Raw genomic sequence first — 21,925 nt, 5'->3', positions numbered from 1 at the left:
TGGCCCACATGGTCGCAAATACACATCGTATGTCATGAGCCAGCACTTTCCTAACTGTGGGAGGTGACCCACTAATGCTCTGGAGTTTCCTTTAGTAGAAATTGGGGAGCCATTTAATGTTGAACAAGAGAAGAGAAAGTACCAGAAGCATCAAGGAGTGAAGAGTAGCCAGGTAGAAAGGTACCGTCTGTGTTTTTAGGTGCTTGTTACGTTCACATGTGCTGGCTGGAACACACCATCCTGCCTCCTCACTGCTAGTCAGCCTGAGCAAAGAGAGTGCTGGGAGCTCAGCTTTCTCTTGAAGCGCCGGTTCTTTGAGGAGGGTAAACGTGAGTGGCACAGGGGTTTTGATGCTGATGGCGCAACCTGAACTGTCAGAGGATAAGTGTGTTGATTTCACAATCGTAAGGGCGAGGTCGTTCTCTCTATTATGATATAGAGTAAGAAGACCATTCTTAAGTCCATTACTCAGGAACACACATTAAAATCTATTCCTGCATGGCTTTGTTTATTCATTACTGTAGTCCAAAGAGATTAAGTGGAAAATTCCACAAATAAAGAAGCTGTAATTTTAAAGTCCATGCCATTCTGAGTAGTGTGCTAGAATCGTGTGCCATCTTGCTCCATTCTCCTGGAATGTGAATGAACTGTTGGCCCAGTGTATCCGTACGGTATACTGTGCTCGGGTAATCCTTGAGTAGCCATGCCGGTTGTCAGATCAAGGGTGTGGGTTAGAGCATACTGTTGGAAAACACTTTGTTGTAGATATTACCCTTTGGAAAAAGAAGCCATGGCTTCATACAGGGTTCATACACTATGATTTGGGTGTAGTTTGCCTCCCAAAAGTTAACATGTTAGAAGCGTGCTCACCACTGTAGCGGTGCTGAATTGATGGAAGTTTTAAGAGGTAGGCCTGGTGAAGGCTAGTGAGGGTTTGAGGGCCTTGGCCTCAAAGATTGATGGGGGATGCATGTGGGTTTCTTTTTTCCTGGGAGCCTGTTGTTTTACAAAGCTGCTGTTGGGGCAGGAGAGAAGCCTAATGGTGAAGAGCACTTGCTGCTCTTGCGGGAATCTGGCTTCAGGTCCTGGCACCCACATGGTGGCTCACAACCTTCTGTAACTCCAGTTCCAAGAGACCTGACACCTTCTTTTGGACTCCAGAGACACAAGACACAAAAGTGGTGCCCATGTATTCATGGAGGCAAAGCACTCATTCAGGAAAATATATATATATAATTAACGTGCTTGGATTTTTGTCTTACTGTAATGCAGTTGGATAGGGTTGGGGACTTGCCAGGATCCTAGCTTATGCCCTTAGATTTCTAGCGCTGTGAGCTAAATAATAATCTTAATAAAGTATCTAGCTTCAAGGGTTTTGCTGCAACAACAGAAAACGGACTAGTATAAGTAGTTCAGTGATCCACTGGGCATCTTGGAATCTATCTGCTGAAGACAGGGGTTACTGTAATAGCAATTGCAGTTTCTCTTTTACTTATTTAAAATATATCCCAGACCAGAAAGATTGCCAGGGAGAAACTAAATCTTCACAGAAACAAAATAATTTCCCTAAAGATACTGTAAATTGAAAAGGGTCTAGATAGTTACTCCCTGTGAACTGATATATTCTTTTCTTGCTGGAATTTGCTCAGTAAACATTTTTGGGTGAGGGCTCTCTCACGTCACTTCAGATACTTAAGTAAGACTTTTATTTATTCAAGGATCTTTGAAAATTCTTTGAAGAATCATATTTTAATGTCTTGTTTCCACCAAGCAGGTGATGAGAACAGTACAAAAAGATGAAGTTTGTGGAAATCAGCCGAATTGCTAGATTAGGAGAAAACTGACGTCATTGATTCAGCGTTATTCAATCTTGATCTATATGTATATCTCAGTGGAAAATGTCTTCATAGTGCCTTTGGCGATTTTGTAATAATTCCAAAGAAGGGCCTTGTCATTGTGTAAAAACAAACCAAACCCGAGCACATCCATCACCCTGTATATGTGGAACTCCTCTTTAGAATTTCCCTTCAAAGTGAGATTATGATCCGCAGGAGAAAACCTGTTTCATGGCTTGAGGGTTACACCTCATTTTTATGAAATACAGCATTACTCAATGCGATTACCTACCCCGTTTGGCAAGCTTGGCTCTGCCTGCCTGCTGGTTGCTTCTCTGTGTTCAGTCCTTCAAGGTTGACAGTTTGCAGCCTCTGGGCTGTTGGGTGCCATGGGAGCCCAGAAGGCACCCTAGCAGGGAGGTTTAGTACATCATAGCAGTCTCCCTGGGCTTCTGGGACAAGTGCTCGCTTCCAAAGATGACCATGAAGAAAGGCCAGCACACTGAAATGGAAAATTTTTGAAACACTCAGTGTAAAGCAAAAATGATTCACTCCCGAGTCCATGATTTGATTAGTGGCTGTTGATGGAAGGCCTGAAAGCTGAGGGGCCAGAGTTTGACCAGACAAGCTGTAACAGAGAGCTGGGTGACCTCTATGATTCCATCAAAGGGTGAGTGACCGAGGTGTGTGTGTGTGTTGTGTGCGCACACACATGTGCACTCATGCACACGTTCATGGGCCTCTGCTTGCACTTGTGTGTGTAATCCGGTTGATTTATGCTCTGCCCTCAGTGTCTTGGGCTCGGCAGTGCATGAAGGACGGGTGACTGCCTGGGCAAGGCAGGGCATGCTACATGGGGTGGATTACTGTCACAGCACTCCGAAGTGAAAAGAAAAGCTGCATATAAAGAATATGGCCTTTGCTGCCATCAGGAAAAAAAACAGTCAAAATATAGAGCTGCTTCCATAGCAACAATGCTATTTTTTAAGTATAGTTAGATCCTAAGTACGCCCTTCCCCCAAAGACATCCGTGTGTCAGGACAACTCTGACAGTGGTTGCAGTTGGAGAAGGCTTTTAATTAATCTCTTTTCCCCTAAGGACAGCCTGTTTATTTGATATTAAAATGGGTACAAATTATAGATCTCAAAAATTAAGACTAGGATTGTTATGTGATTAAAACCATTTAGTAGGGATTTAAAATGGGGGGAAGGGTTAATGGTTACCAGAAAATGAATTTTTGTCATTTACGTCTTACCTAATTTTAGATCTTTAAGCTCAAAATTGAGAATTAGTATGCAAGAGGGAAACTTGAGTTGGCCATGTATGAGAGATAATTTCTGATGCTGAAGTATTAGCTTCTCTTTTAACCTCTGCACCTAGTTTGTGAGATGGCCACCATCTGTCTGGAAAGAGTAAAAACATATATCTCCTTACGTCGTGTCTGGGAGAGAAGCCATAGGCGAATTTTGGTGAAATGATGAAGTAACTATGGAAGAAAGCCAGGCCTGTCAGGTGATGAAGCTTGGTCCTATTTCTTAGTAGGGACTGGCCTCCCCTCCTTGGTCTCCACTGTCTTTGACTCAAGAGTTGGGTGAGGTGGCACTAGTTGCCCCAGACAGGGTTTGCAGCTCTGTCTTCACTCATAGCTTGTTCTAAGTCAAACAAGTGACTGCCTGACTTGGATCCTCCCTCTCCCTGAAGAGTGGTAGGCCCTGCTGGTCGTTCTTGCTCATAGACTCTGTCTCCTTTGTGTCTAGATGTTGACCAAGCCTTTGACCTTCCACAGTGGTGATTCGCAAACGTGACCTTCCAGTAGAGTCATAACTTTGTCTGCTGCTCTGTGGGAAGTCCTAGTTGAGTTAGGTTTTGATTTGCTGGGCTTGTGAACTGGCTGTCAGACTTCCCAATGCCAGAAGCTATGGCCGGGAAATAGCTGACTTACTGAATACCGTTTTTTCTCTTGATGCATTGATAGGCTTCTGTTATTGAATGCCAAAATCTGTAGGGACTACATTAGCCTGGGCAGCATGATGCCACTTTGCAAAGACTTAGTAAAGAGGTTAGGGCTTGTCCTGGCCAGGGCTGCCTTCAGTAGGCTGGACCGTTGATGTTCTATTGTTGGTTTGTCTGTCAGAGTATCAGTACGATTTTACAAGATGATCAGATATTTTATTATAAAAGTATAGCTTTAGTCAGGTATAGTGCAGTCCTATAATTCTAGCACCATGGAAACTCAGTCAGGGGGATCACAAGTTCAAGGCTAGCCTGGGCTATGTAATTTGAACTTGGCTCATTAAACAATCAAGAAGAGTACGGTTTCTCTTACGGTATTCTCCCTGTTCTCTTCTTTGAGTCTGCTTTTCTGCCCATCACTAACTGTACCCCAGAGCCCTTTAAAACCACGGCTATAGCTCTTAGTGTTTGACGCTGTCAAAGATGTGAGTCAATATTGCCAAGAGACAAAATGGGGCTCAGCCTTGGGTCTGCAGGGAGCTCCCCTGGGCATTTTCAGTGGTGTGTTCTTAGATTATGTTGTCTGTGTAGTCTTTCTGAGCCCAGTTTACTCCTGTGCCAAATGACGACAATAATGTCTTGTTTGTTGGCTTTGGTGATGATGAAATGAAATGTAACACGCCATGCCTGGTGCATAGGAAGCGTTCACTAAATGATGGCAGCCACATGCTTTTGTACGTTAGCATCTTTGTTCATTTTTTTTTTCTTGCTGTGACAAAGTAGCCAAGGCAGAGTGATTTAAAAACAAAAGATTTATTTAGCTCATAGTTCTCATGACTGGAAAGTCTAAGAAGTGTGGTGCTGGAGTCTTTTGAGGATATGCACCAGGTGGTAGAGAGCAGGCAGGAGCATGTTCGAGTGTGATGAGTAGGTGCGCGTGGAAGAGGTCGAATGATTGGGTAATCTTGCTTTAAAGTAATCTGCTCCTGAGTGACCAGTCCAGCCCCACAGCAGCCAGGACTCCCCGGGAAGCACATCAGTGGACACTTCTCAGAGTCTCCATCTCCCAACACTGTTGCATTGTGGCCTGGGCATCCATTGTGAGAATCCTTAGGGAGTGTCGGATTCCCAGCCGTAGCACTTTGCGCAACTCAGTCTCTTGAGTTGGATTCTGTGGTGGAATATCTAATCACCAGCTTATGGTGCTGGAAGTCATCAGTACTTCATAGAATCAGAGGAAGTGAGGCAACCAGAGGCCATTGTCACCCACCCCACAAATGTTCACTAAAGAGCCATACTATCCCCAGCACTCGAGAGTCCACTGGGTGGACAACCTATACAAATTCCAGCCTTCACTAAGTACATCCTCTGCCTAACTGGGGGAAGCAGGCAATAAATACAGTAAATTAAGGAATTATGTCCTTTTTAAAAGCATTAATACCACGGGGAGAGAAAAGGGTAGAAGAAGAGTTAAAGGACATGTTAATTTAAAGGAGTCTAGTGGGGAGGGAGCATTTATTGGAAGATTCAGGTGAAGGTAGCCATATAGTGTGTGGGAGCATTCAAGGCAGTGCAACCCTAGGCATCCAGACCAGCTTGACCAGAGAGGTGATAAAAGGGAGAGAGAGAGGGGAGATACAGGTCCAGGAATAGAGTATAGAGGGGCCCAGGCCTCTGATGTTTGCTCTCAGAGGAAGGGGAAGGGCTGCCTATAGAATGTGACATGATCTGATACCCCCTCCCATCTGGGTCCACCCCGTTTTCCTGTCTCTCATTAGAAAACAAACAGGTATCTAAGAGATGATAATAAGATAAACAAAAACTTAACATCAGAATACGACCAAAATAAGGAGAAAAGAAGTAAAGAAAAAATAAGAGCCCCAAGAAAAGTCACAAGAAACATAGATGCAGAGTCCTACTCCTTTGCACTCTGAGAAATCCCATAAATAATCCAAATTGGAAGCCTCTGTATGTGTTAAATTAAAAATAAGATATAAAAAACGAGGCCTGACATGACATTATGAGACAAGAGACTTCCAAAGATGCCCTTGTGTTCATTTCCTTTTGACCATCTAGTCATGGTCAAGTAGCCTACCCTTAAGAGTAATTTGCTTCCCCACTGAGACTCCCTTGGAGAAGATTAAATTTTCATTTGCAAGTGTGTGTTGATTGGAGACAGCTCCTGGGTGAGGGGTGGGAAATGTGTCCACTTCTCCTTTCAGCTCTACAACTCCATCTGGTGCAGACCCATGCAGGTCCTGTGCGTGCTGTCACAGTCTCTGCGAGTTCCTGCGTGTGTTGGTCATGTTGATTTAGAGGGCCTTCATCCCTTGGTGTCCCCCATCCCCTCTGACTATTACACTCTGCCTCCTCTTCTGTGGGGTTCCCTGAACCTTGAGGGGGGATTTGATGGAAACACCCCTTTTAGGCCTGAATGTTCTACTCTCTGTATAATGTCTGTCTGTGGTCTCTCTGTTTCTATCTGCTGCAGGAGGAAGCTTCTCTGATGATGACTGAGCAAGACACTGATCTATAAAGTAGAATAGAATGTCATTAGGAGTCATTTTATTGCTACTTATTTTTCCCCCCTTAGAACAGTAGTATTTGGTTTTTCCCTCGGTCTCTAGATATCTAGTCTCAGATTCTTAGTCACCCATGTGGTGTCGGATATGGGTTCCATCTTGTGGAGTGGGCCTTAGATCAAATCAGATACTGGTTGGTTACTCCCACAAATTTTGTGCCACCAGCGCCCTAGCATATCTTCAGGCAAGACACCATGGTAGGACAGAGAGTTTGTGGCTGGGTTGGTGTTTCTGTTTCTCCTTTGGTAGTATCCAGAGTAACATCCTGGAGCAAAGACACTGGTGTGCAGGGGTGAAGGTTCTGTGCAGGCTCCAGCTTGACTTTTCCATGGTCAGTGGGTTGTGGAGGTGCTGTCTTAAGCAATAGGGCCTTCCTTGTTCTCAGTTTGTGGAGAGCAACTTCCAGTCTTGGCAAAAGTCTGGGTTGTTTGGGACCCCTTTGGCCAAGAACTCAATTAATTGTAACCCAATTCTGGTACTGGAAGCTTCATTTGGTGACGAGATGTTCAGGTGGGGCTCTGTCTTCCCCATTATTTGACTGAAATAGATCTTACATGAATATTTTAGGAAGCTTCTACTGTGTTAAGTTTCCATACTACCCCTCAAAGAGGCTTAATTTTAGCTGTCTCTCCCTTGTTCCCTTCTTTGCTTCCCTTCTCCGCTTGATCCTCCTGCCCCAGCCCCTCCATCCATTTATAACTTTCTAGTCTATTTCCCTTTCCTAGGGAGATCGATCAGTTGACCCCCCCATACCTAACCTCTGTGGTTTTGTAGGTGGTAGCTTGGTTATCATTGACTTAACAGTTAATATCCACATAAGTGAGTACATACCATATTTGTCTTTTGGTGGTCACCTTACTCAGGCTGAATTTTTCTAGTTCCATGCATTTTCCTGTAAATTTCATGATTTTATTTTTTAACAACTTAGTAATATTCCATTGTGTAAATATACCATATTTTCTTTATCTGTTGAGGGACATCTAGTTTGTTTACAGTTTCTGGCTTTTGTGAATACAGCAGTGAACATAGTTGAGCAAGTGTCTCTGTGGTAGCATGAAGCGTCCTTTGTTTGTTTATATGCCTGAGTGGTTTAACTGGGTCTTGACATAGATCTAGTCCCATATTCCTGAGGCACTGCCACATTGATTTCCATAGTGGCTGTACACTGCCACCAGCAATGGATGGGTGTTTCTCTTACTCCACATCCTCACCAGCACGAGCTGTCTTTTTTTTTTTTTTTAATCTTAGCCATCTGATGGGTGCAGAATGAAATCTTAAAGTAGATTTGATTTCAATTTCCCTGATGGCTAAGGATGTTGAACATTTCTTAAGTGTTTCTCAGCCATTTGAAATTCTTCTGTTGAGAATTCTCTGCTTAGATCTGTACCCCAGTTTTCAATTGGGTTACTTATTTTCTCAATATCTAGTTTCTTGAGTTCTTTATATATTTGAATATTAATCTTCTATCGGATGTGGAGTTGGTAAAAATCTTTTCCCACTCTGTAGGCTGCTGCTTTGTCTGAATGCTGGTGTCTTTTGTTACACAGAAGCTTCTTAGTTTTCATGAGGTCTCATTTATTAATTGTTGATCTTTGTGCCTGGGCTAGCCGTGTTCTATTCAGAAGGTCTTTTCCTGCGCCAATGAGTTCAAGACTATTCTCCACTTCTCTTCTGTAAGGTTTAATGTATCTGGTTTTATGTTGAGGGCTTCGATCCATCTGGAGTTGAGTTTTATGGTTTCTCTATCAAAAATCAGATATCCATAGGTTGTGTGGGTTTATGTGTGGGTCTTCATTTTGAATCATTGATCCACGAGTTTGTGCCAATAGTCGCTATAGCTCTGTAGTACATTTGGGGGTTGGGGTTGGCGGTGACTCTAGCATTTCTCTTATTATTCGGGATCTGACTCCCGCACAGGCTCACTGGCCACATTGGAGTGAGCAGAGGAGGAGAGGGTGTGGATCGCTAAGGATACCTTTGATTCCCTACGTTGGAGTCAAGTTTTAAATTGTAGGTCTGCCTTCAGACCATACTTTCTGTTATTCAGAATTGGAGAGCTGTTGATGAGGTGACAAGGAAGGTGTGTAAGGTGCTTGTCACCAAGCCTGGCGACCTGCATTTCATCCCTTGTCACCAAGCCTGACACTTGCATTTCATCCCTTGAACTCACGTAGTGGAAGGAGAGAACCTGTTCGCAGATTGTCCTTGGACTTCAATACATGAGCTGTGACAGGTACCCCCCCCACACACACACACAATGTAATAAACAACAGCAAATTGAAGGGACTCTTCAGGGAAATTGCAAAACTATCCTTCACATTCTGAGAGCTAGGATTTAGGCTATGCCAGAGGAAATGTGCTGATTTTGTTTATTTCACTAACAATATATCTTTGGGGATAAAAGCCGAAGCAGTTTTGTAGCCTAAAATTACTCTTGAGTTGTTGGCCTAAATTAGCTTGGTCTGTGTTTGGGTTATAGATGGATACTTCATGTAGGAAGCAGGAGCTCATTATTTTGGCTGTGAGATATTATTAAGAGTTAAATTCTCTAGGTCTGGCCAGCTGTGTTAAAATGAGACCTGTGATCACAGTTCACTTTTACCTAAAGAAAGATAACATTGTGAAGTCATCTAATTTTAACTGCTAGGAGGGAAAAACTAGTTTGTCTTGGGTTTGTCTGCCATTAGGCCATTGTTTTTCATTGTTGTCAGGGCGACTCTAGCCCTGAAGCCTTTCCCAACAGTATCTTATTCAAATGCACTTGTATTCTTCCTGAGGTTAAATTGGAGTTGTTATAAATTAGCTGGTATGGGACTAGAGAGATGCCTGAGTGTTTAAGAGCAATTGTTGCTCTTCCAGAGGACCTGGGTGTGAGTTCTAGCACCCTCGTGGTGATTCCCAGCCATTCATAACTCCAGTTCCAGGGGGATCTAGGGACTGCTTCTGGCCTCTCCTGGGCAGAGGCATGGACATGGTACATAGACATGCATGCAGGCAAAACACCTATACACACAGTAAAATTTAAAAGTAGGCTAATATTTAAAATAATCCTTTAACACATTAATCTTCAGATGCAATTTTCCAAATATTTTAAAGTAATAATTAAAAGTGAGATCTGCAGGAAATAAAGATTAGTCAGTATACAGATGACAACTGAATCATCTGATACAGTCCAGAGAAAGAGTGATTATCTAGCTTTGGATAAGTTTGTCTTCGTTTTCATTGTTTTGCTTTTTGCCTCATGATTGCAGCTCTCTCTCTCTCTCTCTCTCTCTCTCTCTCTCTCTCTCTCTCTCTCTCTCTCTCTCTCTCTCTGACTCTGTGACTGGGCTAACCATGAAAGTCACACGCTCACCACTGTTAGGTTTGTTTTCTGCGCATTTCCTCTGATATTGGTTACCTTTCTCCTTAAGTACATTCATGTACTGTGTCTGACCAAACCAAAGCTTAACCAGGAGAAAAATAAGATTCCTTTAAACTTGAAAACAAAACTGCAGTGATGGTTGGTGTGTCCTGACACCAGGAAACTTTTTTATAGGTTTTTGATCATTTCAAACATATACCCATCCAAGTAGTGGTGGTATAGGCTTTTAATCCCAACACTAGGAGGTAGGGGCAGGCAGATCTCTGTGAGTTTTAGGCCAGTCTGGTCTATAGAGTAAGTCCCAGGACAATTGGGTCTGTACAGAGAGACCTTGCCTTGAACAAACCACCCCTCCCCAAACATAGACCTTCCCACTTTGCCTTCATTTATTCCACTTTAATGAGGAAATCAAAAAAGCATATGGATAAGTTGCTAGTAAATGTGGGCTTGGCAGGGTGGAGTTTCTTTGAGTTATCAGTTCTCTCTCTCTGTCTCTCTCTTTCTTTCTTTCCTTTCTTTCTTTCTTTCTTTCTTTCTTTCTTTCTTTATTTTTTTCTTTCTTTCTTTCTTTTTTTTACTAAGAGTGCCAGTTCTCCATAATAAATCACAGCTCCTCCTATTGGTTAGAAGTTCAAGATGTCAAGTGGGAAGTACTATTTGAGGTGGTGCTGCCTGCAGGTTGGAGATGCTTTCTAATTTCAGCCTCGTAGTGGCAATTAGTATAACAAGTATGTCTGAGCTTGAGCCGGCGAGCACTGTCTGGTGCTTTTGAAAATAAGCTGCTTCATGGGATAAGACCAGCACCCCAGGATCCCCATGGAGATCCATTCATACACTATGTAAGTAAACATGTATATGGACCAAAGTGTGTAAAAATGCCAAAAGCTTTAACTACTAAAGAGATGTGCCAGCCATGCATGTGGGAAGTGGGGGTGGGGAGTCGGTCTTGACGTCAGGTGGGTTGGCACTCAATGACGGGTAGCGCATGCGAGTCAGCCAGAGCACAGAATGAGCACCAGTATAGGGACAAGGCAGTATGGGTGCTGATGACTCCCACTGGCAGACTTTCGTTTCCTCCTCTTCCCTGTTGACCTTTCACTTGCCTTTCAAAACTTAGTTCAAACCTCATCATATCCTCCCTGAAGAAGACTTACGGTTTGGACATTACATGTTCCCCCAAAGACTATTTATTGAAGCTTGGTCCCTAATTGGTGACCCCAATCATTGTGAGGCAGTTATAAAGACTCTAATCCACTGAGTGAGACATAATTTGATGGTCTGATATAGCGGTGATGGAGACTTTGAGAGGTGGGGCCTAGTTGTGGGGAGGAGGTCCCTGGGTATGACCGTGGGGCCTCTTTCACTTACTGGCTACTATGAGGTGCATGGGTCTTTTCTGCCACACCCTCTGTACCATGACGATCTGCCTTACCACAAGCTAAAGGCAGCAAAACCAGCCGGCAACAAACTGCAGCCTCTGAGACCATGAACAAAAGTAGGTTGTTGTTCCTCCCTATCCCAGTGTTGAAAATCTGAATACAGAGGCTACTTGAGCTGTGTCTGGATATTGGAATCAGACCCTCACTTGCTGTACTCTTGGTCAAGTTACTTAACAGAGAGTGAAGTTTCTATCAACACTGCATGGTAGCAGCGTTGTTGGTCTTCATTGTTGGCTCAGTCTTTCATCTCTGAGCCATCCCCATGAGGCAGGAAATACTGTCTGTCTCATTTCCCCGACGGAGGAAACTGATGTGTGGAAAGTAAATTGTGTAAGGGCACGCAGCAAGAATGTGGCCGTCCTGGGAGTTGGACCCTGGTACTTGTACTTCAGAAATGGCGCTCTTCACTGCAGCCAGCCTTTCTGCACTGCCGTGTGTTTATCCACAAAGCTTCATGGCATGATTTCCTGCAGGGCTCAGCATGCGGTGGTTCTCAGAATTGGAAGGCATGGCAGTCAAATTTTCCATCCCTTTAGTTTGAGAGCTTTTTCTTGTCCATTTTTCTCAGGTAGTATTTGATGCAGATTTCATATGTTAGGCTGGAAGCGTCTTAAAGACGGAGATTCCACACAGCCTGGGTCCCCTAGTAGTGCAGTAAATGCTTGCTGAATGAGTAAGCACATGAATTATTTTGGTCCTGTTATAGGAAATCAGCTCTGTGGAGTGGCTCCTATCTAGGACTTCCAAGCACGCACTACAGGGTTGAAGACAGCCCTTATAACCCATTGCCTTTGTGTCTTATGCACATTAGTTATCCTCCCTTAAGGCTCCACCTCCTTGGTTATGTAATGGGGGTAATAAATACATTTGTTATAAGAACCAAGGGGATAATGCTTGAGTGAATGCTCGACGTATCATAAGTCAGCAGTTGCCATTATTTTTAGTGAATTATTTCCAAAAGTTAGGTGCTCTGCCTCATGTTAGAGGTATAGAGGTAAAGGTTGTTTTTTCATTCAGGAACTTCACATATCACAAGACAGAACTATCACCAGATACATAATTCCGTACAGTAAGGTACAGTAGGCAGAGTTTGGGTAAACTGCAGGAAAAGAGAAGAATCATCAGCACTTTGGTGGAAAGATGGGTAAGCTGGGTTTTGACAGATGAACAAACTTCATAAGACACAGCAGGAATAGGGTCTTCAAATGCTAGGATTCTGGATTTAATTGAATAGCGAATGGGAAGTTGAATAGGGAAATTGAAAGTTTCTGAGTGGGAGGGTGACATCAACAGAGCTGTCCTTTAGGGAGATTAATCTGACAAAAATATGTAGGATGAGTTAGTGGGGAGAGAAGCTAGGAAATAAATACCACATAGACCTTTAGTGGAACCTCCTACACGGGATAGAATTCCACTCTGCAGCAGCCCGTACAGATGGTCATCCAGCTGATGCCTGAACCTTCCAGCAATGGGAAGTTCACTGCCTCATCAGACAGCTCCCTCTTTTCTGTTCCCCTCTGCTTCTCTCTTACCCATCCATTTCCATCATCCATGCATGCACCCATCCCTTAAGTGTTTCCTCTGTGCCTTATGAGGCTAGGTCTTGGGGATGTAAAGCTGAGGATCAGGATCGTTGCCTTGAGAATCTCACAGCCCAGTAGCCATGTATTGGTGTTCGTTTTTGGTTTTGTCCGTTGTTGAATAATCCTGATGACTGGAAATTGGTTTTTTAGCTTGAGCCTGAATCTGTTCTTTGAGTCCTTGTCTTGCTAGTTCCATTTTTTTTTGTTGTAGTTTTTTTTGTTTTTGTTTTTGTTCTCTTTCCCTCATTGTGTGCCTTCATCTCCTTGCACGCATCTTTCATGTTCACAAACTTGTGTTAGAGGACTTTCTTCTCTGGGAAACTAGCTCCTTTATGAGAGCCTCATATGGTAGATTGTAAAATTTAAGAAGCCAAGTGAGGAGCTGAGTGAGGCTTTGGAAGTCATTTGGAACCTCTATCTCAGCTCTCATCACTCTAAGGTAAGATTTGAGTCACAAATCAGTTGTGACTTGCCTCAGATCACACAGCTGCTGAGTGACAGAGCCAGGGCAGGCACTCAGGCTTCCCAGTGTCCAGACTTGCAAGGCTCTAAGCTGTCTGTCTCACAGCTCCTCCCAGATGCTCTACACATTTTTAATATCTCTCAAATTCGAGTGTTCTGATGCAGTTGTGTTCTGATCCGGATAGAGATATGAGCTAGAGTTCTAACGACCATTAGTGCAGTGGTCCAGCTTCATGTGACCGTCACGCCCATATCCCAGTGGCCCCTGTGAGTTTTGTTGGACCACTTTCAAGATGCCCAAACTGAACCTCGTAGGAATGAAGTGCTTACTGACTCTTGGCCGTAGAGCTAGTGTGTGGGCATGCTGGATAGCACTGACTTCAGCATCAGTTCATCGATCTCTTCTCTAGAAGGGCCCTGACCAGAATTTCTGACCAGTCATAACGAAGATGCACGGAATGAAGCAGAGTATTTGTGAGCCTGTGTTGAATGGCCAGCATCAGATTCTCTCCATTCTTCTACCTCTGGAAGAGTCTTAAAATCTGTCTTAAAATCTGAATGGAGGACCATCACTTTCATTTAAATGTCACGCCATTGGTTATACACGATCTCCTAGATCCAGAGTGGAGTAAAAGCTCTTGAGGGGAACCTGTTTCCTTGGCTCTGTCTTATGACTCTATCCTTTGTGGGTGGGTGGATGGAGGAGGGGCTGCTAGCAGCATTCATAGAAACCAATCAGGATGTGAGATTAAACAGGCCATGTGTGTGGAGTGACTTGTAAGCCAGCACGTGGACACTAATCCTGTGTTCTAAAATAAGGATGAGGCCTGTCTTGCCCTTGAACTCCTGCTGGATGTTTGTCCTCTGTTCTCACCTTCCTCAGGTTCTCCACGCTGTGAGGAGAGCCCTCCCTCCTCCTCTCCCACCACTCGTGATGCTACCAGCCTGTGACGGCAAGGCCAGAGGCCACTTTTGAAAAACAGCTCATATTTTCTGGATTAGAATTAACTTTTCTTGTCAGTACACGTTTTGGCAAGCGTGTTTACAGTGCTGTGGAAGCCCTTATCACAGCCTGGTGAATGTTTGCCCAGATGTACCCCCAGCCCGAGAGGTCCTTGAGAACACAGGCTAGAGGGATTCAGTCTTATGAATCCCATCTTTGCCTGAGTCTAGAGAGAGGTCAAAGGATGCTTCGGTTGGATCTGGTGTTGAACATCCCTCCCAAAATTATATCGTGGGAGGCTTTGCTGTTTTCCCTCTGGCTTCGTCCCCATCAAGATAAAGATGTTGGAAAAGGACAGGGACCAAGGGCAGAGCCAAGGAAAAACATGGCCCCGAGGAGTGCTTCCTCCATGTTCTTACCAGAGCATGAATGAACTTGGCTGTTGTTATGTAACTGTGAACCCTCAGACCTGGGAGTGATCCGCATCTGTTCATTCTAACTGAAGCTGCCAGGATTATTACAGAGACTCTCCTCACTGGGGGCTTCCATCCCCCCATCTACCCATCCCCCAATTTGTTCTGCACACACAGGCAGAATGGTTCTTCTCAGAGCCCAGCAGATCTTATCTTTCCCCTGTTGCCAGCCCTTCAGCTCCAGGCCCATTGCCCTTGGATCAGGCGTCACCGGCATCTCACCCCCCTCTCGGGCTCGGCCTTCTCCACAGCCTGCCTTCTGGGTAACTGTGCTTTGTTTCCACTTTACGGGCCTTTGGTCCACCTGCTGAGCTTGACAATCCCTTTCAGAAGAACTGTCTTCTTAGCTGTTAATTTTCCAACCCACCTTGATTCTTGGCTTCAGTGCTATTTGGTGCTTAAGGATGTCTTTCCGAATGCCTTCTCTCACAACATCCAATAGGATCCCTTCTTCACCCTGACGTCAGCTATATGCTTCTTAATTCATTCAATCCCTGCCTGTGCTTTTCTGATGTTGTGGTAAATACAATGGCTGTAAAAAAGACAACACTTCAGTTTGGCTAGAGCTCTAAAGGGCTAGATGTCCACAGCCATGGGGAAGGCATGGCGGCAGGCCGCAAGAGCGGAAACTCACAGATCACACACAGGAAGCAGAGTAAGTTAACTGTAAATGGAGCAGGCCAGGAGTTCTCAAAGCCCGTCCCCAGCAAGGCTTCACATTCTAAAGGTCCCCTAACTTTAAACAACAACACTAACTGGGGGACAGTGTTCAAATACATGAGTTGATCGGGACATTTCTCATTCAGACTACAACTCAACGTTCTCTGAGGAGAGGTCAAGACTTCGTCTGTCTCTTAGGCAGGATGTACTGTGTGCTCCTTACACAGTGGACGTGTATCAGTTCCCCCACTCAGGCGACTCTGAGATTCTCTATGCCCTGCACTGAGTAACTACCTTGACTTGGGTGCTTCAGACAGGTAAAACAACCATTGGGCGTGCTACCTTTACCCCAGCAAGTGACTGGCTCCCCTGGGAGGGAGATGCTAAGGTGTTCAGAGGGCTGCTGGCAGAGGGGTCTCAAGAAGGTTCTGTTTGGGCAGAGTTCAGCTCTTAATTTGCTATTATATGCTTCAGGTGTCAAGACTCTTGACACCCCAAGTGGACCAGACATTTTCTGCTCACCAATGGCTCTGTCAGAAATAGGATATAAAAGTTAACTTGACATGATATTCTTAGTGAATCCCCGTTAGTGTCTTGTGATTATAAAAATCTCTGCTAAAACTCCATTTTAGCTTTGACAGAAACCTGGCCACTTCTTTAGTTTTCTGAATCTATTCCAGTTTGGAAAGAAAGACAGAGAAAAAAGAAAGTTGACCTGTCTCCTTGTGTTTGCAGTTACTTTGTGGTCTCTGTGGATCCCCAGAGATTCCCAGAAAGTCATCGGTCCTCCACCGCCTTCTCCCCTTTTTAGATAGTTCTTGTTATTTGTCCTTGTTCTTTCCCCTAGCAAGCCCAGGGAGGTGTTTTGGGGTAGGAAACTGAGTGATGGCATCCGGAAGCCTGGTGTTCTCTTTGACCTGGTGGTCCTAGGCAGCCTTTGGCTCCCGACTGTTGATGATAGAGTTGATGTGACTGAACTCTGTATCTCCCTCCAGCTATTGGCCCCAGGCAGCTCCACTTCCTGAATTCCAACCTTGCAGCTCCAGAATGTAGGCCGAGCAGCTCTTTAGTTCAAGGCTTACATATCCGACCTTTCCCATCCTTTCCTGTTGTCCGAGGTTGGAAAAGTTGGATTGTTGTCTTCTTCTTTAACCTTCTAGCCCCTTTCTCCTAGATTTAGTTTATTTTGGGTGTGACCATCCTAACTTTGTATAGACTTGGACCGGCCTTGGAAATGACTTTGTCCACTCTACTCTCTAAGGCTCACTTACTTGATTAGAACTATATTGAGAGGCCCATGTTTAAATTCGGCTCCAGCTGTTTGGCTTTGGGTAGGACACTTTACCTTTCTGGGTTTCACCACTCTTCCCTTATTTCTAAACTGAGAGCGATGATAGACCCCACTTCTGTGGACACTGTGAAGTGTCAGTATCTTGGAGGTTAGTAATTTATTTCTGGTGAGCGACCATTCAACGATAGCCCCTTTGAATTTCAACCCTTGGGAAATCCCCAAGCAGAACTCCATTGAATTTTTTATCTTATCACCATGTAGGGGACCATGGATGAAACTTTGCAGATCAACATGTTTGCTGCACAAAGAGGAACATGACCGTAGTGTGCAGCTTCAGAAGGAAAACTGTAGATGGAGACCAGGGCCCAGAAGGAAAGATTCCCTTTCCTAAGCAGTGTGAGAGACATGATCAGAGCAGCTGCAGATGAGGAGGGGAAGTACGTTGCTTGGACAAAGCTAGCTGTGCCTCAGGTGTCTGAATTAATAAAGTATACAACGCATTTAACTACATGAGCACTGAGTTGTGTTAATATTTTCCAGGCATCCAAGTAAGGATTTATTCATTGTTGTTGCATTGAAACAGGGTCTCACGGAGCCCAAGATGGTTTTTGATTGTTTTATGGAGCCAGGGCTGGCCCCGAGCTTCTTGTTCTCCTGTCTTCCGGGTGCTGTTTGTTCCAGTATCCCTTTGTGTCTGGAGATACTGTTCCTTCCTAAGGACATAGGTTCCTGCAAAGCCCATGGTCTGCTGGCCTCTGCCTGAGTAGATAAACTAGGTGACAGTGAAGAAGTAAGAGGGTCTGAACAGAATGAAGAATGAGATTTGTTGGATGGGATCCAGATGCAGGGAGTGATGAGAGGCTCTGTTTTAACATTAGGGTGTCACAGAGAGAGGACCCAGTTAAGGAAGAGGACCGCAGGCAGAGCTGTGACCCCCGTACGCATAGGTCTACCCTCTTGGGGTGTTTTCCTCACCTAGGTTCCTCCATATTTGGTCTCAGTGACTCCAGACCACGAGGTCATTCAGTTTTCATCAAGACACATCTTAAACACCCATTCCCAACACTTGGCTCACACCGATGAATTTGGTGCCTATTCAGTCTAGAGACGCTCACAGTCCATTTCTTCTCTGTTGAAGACGTACTCATCAAGGTGGCCTCTAAGTTGCTGACACTGGGAGGGTCGAGAGAATCTGGAGCCGCAGAGGCCTGGCGTCTGGCTCCTCTGAAGTTAAATGTGCTGAGCACACCCGTCCCTTCCCCCGTGCTGACTTCGGTCATAGGAAAGTTCTTTGCATTTGCAAGTGACATAATTTTTTTTTCTTAAAAAAAAGAATCTCTGAAGGTTTCCAATTCTAAAATTCTGTGATTATATGATTCTAAATTAGTTTAGGAAAGTAGGCAGACAGTTTTGAATGTGTTTCCATGGACACTGTGGATGTTGTGTTGAGGTGTCTGCTTAGTCACATTTGTTACCATCTGTCATCAGAGAATTGCTGAATTTTGGTCTGAGGGCAACTCAAGGCACTGACGGGGAATCTGCTGTCCTAATAGTCAGCTGAAACATTAGAATATTCTAGCAGTTTAGCATAGCCGTCAGACAATATTAAGCTTGCCAGGCAATGTACAGTATATAAAAAAGCCACAATTACAAGCTTTTATTTATAACGGAAAATAATTTTTAGTGTAAGTCTACCCAATATGATCTGCTTTAGAATATACTTAACAACGTTATCTACCATAAATTCATCCATTTTTCAAATCAACTGGAGATTTTTGTGTATGTATGGTATGTGTGCCAAATTTGGCAACCCTAGGCAGGATCAGTTTATAAACTGTGTCCTTGTGAATGTTTATCACATAATAAAACACTTTGCAGTCAATTCTAGTGGATTCATCCATTCTAAGCCCCTACTCAGAAATTAATTGTAATTCAAGCATGATATATTTTATTATTTGTAAGAATTTAGTGTTTCTTTCTGTCTCACTGCTAATGAAGTGTCAATCCTTTCATTAAAGTGACCATAAATATAATGTATTTCTCCAGTCAGTTATTTATATTTTTAAAAAGCAGATTTTTAAATTAATATTTCATGAAGTTTGAATTTATAAAGTACTTTATGAATGATTCTTGACTGATAAAGCAGGTCTGAAATTGATAGGGGTTAGGACCTGTCAATGAGCTACGTACACACCAGCATCTGTTCCCCAAATAGTGGTCTGTAGTTCGTCTTTGATAATCACTAGCCTTGGAATATTTATGTCTATGACCATTCATCATTTCTTCTTTTAAGATCTGGTGCCTATGTGAGGAAGAAGGAAAAATACAGCCCCATGCCTTTGCAAAATGTATAGGCTTTTGGTGATTTAAAGTATGCACTGAAGAGGTCTGCCAAATCCTTGAGGTAACTAGGAATTTCCTTTCTTCTTTTGCTACGTTCAGTGATGAGAACAAGAATCTTGAGTGCAAATTTGATGTTTTCATGATCATAGTTGATATCCAAAGACAGGGTCTAGAATCTTTATTTTTTTTTTTAAACCTCCATTCAGCCTCAGAATTTCTGCACTGAGGGTCAGGATCAGCACTGTCTGAGGCAGCCCACAAAGTTTGTGCTTCACTCCGTAAATATTCTATCGAGCATATCCTAGTGGCGGCACTGATCTCTGGTTGGGAACACAGCTGAGAACAACACAGAGGGTGCTTGGTTTCATGGGACACCTTGTCCTAAGAGCGAGTGGCAGCCATAACCAAGAAAAGAACTGTTTTCATACAAACATTTCAGATACTAGTGAGTGCCATAAAGTCAACAAACTAGGTCAGTAGTTTTCTGGCCCAGGTGCCTGGCATGTACCTTGGGAGATCCTTCTCAACCAGGAGTTTTGTATTGAGACCTAAAGGGTGGGGAAAAGCCAGCTGTGTGAAATTGACTGCCTAGAGGCTCTTTTGCCCATTGTGGAAAAGAGGAGACTAGATGGGGGTGTGGCAATGGAATCCACTTGAAATTTTTTTTTTTCTCAGAAGAGCAAGCTCCTTGAATCCTGTAGAAGGAGCAGGCAGACTGCGTTCCTGCCACTCGGCTCCCAGCCACCTGGCTAGCTTATGCCCCGAAATAACAAAACACAAATTGTATTCTTTTAAACAGTGCCTGGCCCATTATATCTAGTCTCTTCTTGGCTAACTCTCACATCTTGCTTAACCCATTTTTAATAATCTGTGTAGCACCATGAAGTGGTGTCTTACCGGGAAAGATTCTAGTGTACGTCCATCTTGGTCTGGAGCTTCATCATGTCTGCCCTGGAGAGGAGCGGCATGGCGTCTGCCTCACTTCCCTTCTTCCCAGCATTCTGTTCTGTTTATTCTGCCTACCTAATTTTCCTGTCCTATCAGGCCAAGCAGTTTTCTTTATTGATTAACCAATGAAACAACAGATTGACAAATGACCTTCCCACATCAGAACCCCACCGTGGAAGGGATTTTAATAGCCTCTCTCCTCCATTACACACAACCACACACACGCATTTCAGGGTACAAACATTGTCCTGTAAGCACAAAAGGGATTTGGTATTTGGATCAAGCTTACCCTATAAAGAACACAGAACTGACCTGAAGTATGAAACCAAGGCTCTTGTTCTAGTCATTTAAACACCAGGAGTAAATAAGGAAATCTTTGTTTAACAAGAGGTGTCTCCCACACACCCCACACCCCTTGGCTAGCTTCACCTCATATCTCAACTCCCTGTGTTTGGCTCCTCTGTTCCTTGAGAACCCTTCCTCCTGGTGTCACACCCAGAGTGTAAAGACAGGGAGCAACTGCAGCTGAAGTGGACAGGAGACATGGAGGTGTCAGATGGCATGCACGCTTACTGGTGGGGGCCAGTGGGAACTTACATGTAATCTACAACACAAGCACCATTTTATGAACTTTTCCCAGTGGCCAAAAAAGAGGAAGGGTTAGGGAGATGGTTAACAAGCCGAGGTATTCGCCACTAAGCCCAGCGATCTGAGATTTGATCCTTGGAACCCACATGGTAGAAGGCGAGAACTGCTTCCCTCTGTTGACCTCTGATGGAATGATTCTTCATATGCACACACATGCCATAAATAAATGACTATATTTTAAAACTTAAGCAAAAAGAGGAGGTTGGAGTTCACATTGTCAGTTGCGTTTAGGAGCTGACTTGTTCCTCCAGGTTAGTGTGACACGGGGCTTTGCTCATTTCCATGCTCTGTGCTTGCTGACTTTCAGGGGGTGCTACACTGAGAAGTCGATTTTGCTTTGTTTTCCAGCTGTTACGAATTGAAGAGCTGGAAGTGGTCTCGGGGCTTCTGTAGTCACCCAGGGAAGCCCCTATTTTTCTCCTTTTGGATGACGTGTTACTGGAAGGGCAGATGTGTCCCTTTGCATGTGTGGCCATTTCTGCTCCCCAGCGTAATGCTTCTAGCTTTCCCCTCCCAGCAGAGAGAAAGCAGTTTATCCTCCTAGCAAGACATATTGAGTAAGCTGGCAAGATTGCTCAAGGTCAGGCATAGATTGGCTTCCAGTACGAGGTACACTTTGCAGAGGGTAATACACCGGCAGATCTCTTGGTGACCCTCTGGTTGGAAGCACTGCTGATGGGACGTACCTTTTTATTAGATTGTGCACCCCTGGAGGATAGGGACTGTGCTTTGTCTGTTATTGAATACCTTTGTGTTATTAAAAATAATACAACAATCGTTTATGAAGAGAGTTATTTTGGCTCTGGGATGTTTCAGTTCACTGCTTGAGGTAAGCAGTACTAACTGGCAAGACACAAGGTAAACAAGGCTCATTCTTTTTGTGCCTTGTGTGAGAGACAGAAAGGAGAAGGAAGTCTGATCCCACAATCCCTTTAGAGCCTAAAACCTTCCCCACCTTCTACTAAAGTATCTACCACCTCCCTGTAGTGCCAAGCTGGGATTGATTCTTTAAAATGTAGGTGTTTGGGAGGCATTCCAGACCCAATCTGAAGTCCCTGGCAAAGTTTTCTGCAACTGGAAGAGAGACACAAGAATACGGTCACCTTAAATGCAACAAGAATCTCCCCACTGACCAAAAAAACACAACAACACAAACAGATAACAGAAGCTACGTCGTGGGGTTGCAGTCATGACACGTCATTAAAAATGTCATTTTTCTGTCCCTGGCTTGTTTCTTCACATGGGTCCGCCTTAAATCCTGGTGCTGACCCTGGTTCACTGTTTGATCTTGAGCAGTGCTGAGGTGGTTCTGTCAGAGAAGATCATGGAGCCGGTGGGAGGTAGGGCCTAGCTTACGCATGTGTCACTAGAGCTTGCTGTGACGGCTCTAGGCTAGTCTT

At 44.1% G+C, this 21,925-nt stretch overlaps 1 protein-coding gene across 2 annotated transcripts in view; it reads left to right on the top strand.

The window, feature by feature from the left end:
- Positions 1-21,925, top strand: part of C10H1orf21 (chromosome 10 C1orf21 homolog) — a 196,568-nt gene that overhangs the window by 27,396 nt on the left and 147,247 nt on the right. The window contains exon 1 of one of the 2 annotated variants that reach the window (XM_075988223.1): positions 18,970-18,990. The exons of the other annotated variant lie outside the window; for it this stretch is intronic. The gene's annotated coding sequence lies outside the window, so the exon portion shown is untranslated. Of the gene's footprint in view, positions 1-18,969; positions 18,991-21,925 lie in introns of those variants that run through there. 2 annotated transcript variants of the gene reach the window in all.

Source organism: Microtus pennsylvanicus, chromosome 10, assembly GCF_037038515.1.
Source record: "Microtus pennsylvanicus isolate mMicPen1 chromosome 10, mMicPen1.hap1, whole genome shotgun sequence".
NCBI classification, from domain to species: Eukaryota; Metazoa; Chordata; class Mammalia; order Rodentia; family Cricetidae; genus Microtus; species Microtus pennsylvanicus.
The sequence above is the reverse complement of the archived record's forward strand: the minus strand, read 5'-3'. Positions and strand labels throughout refer to the sequence as shown.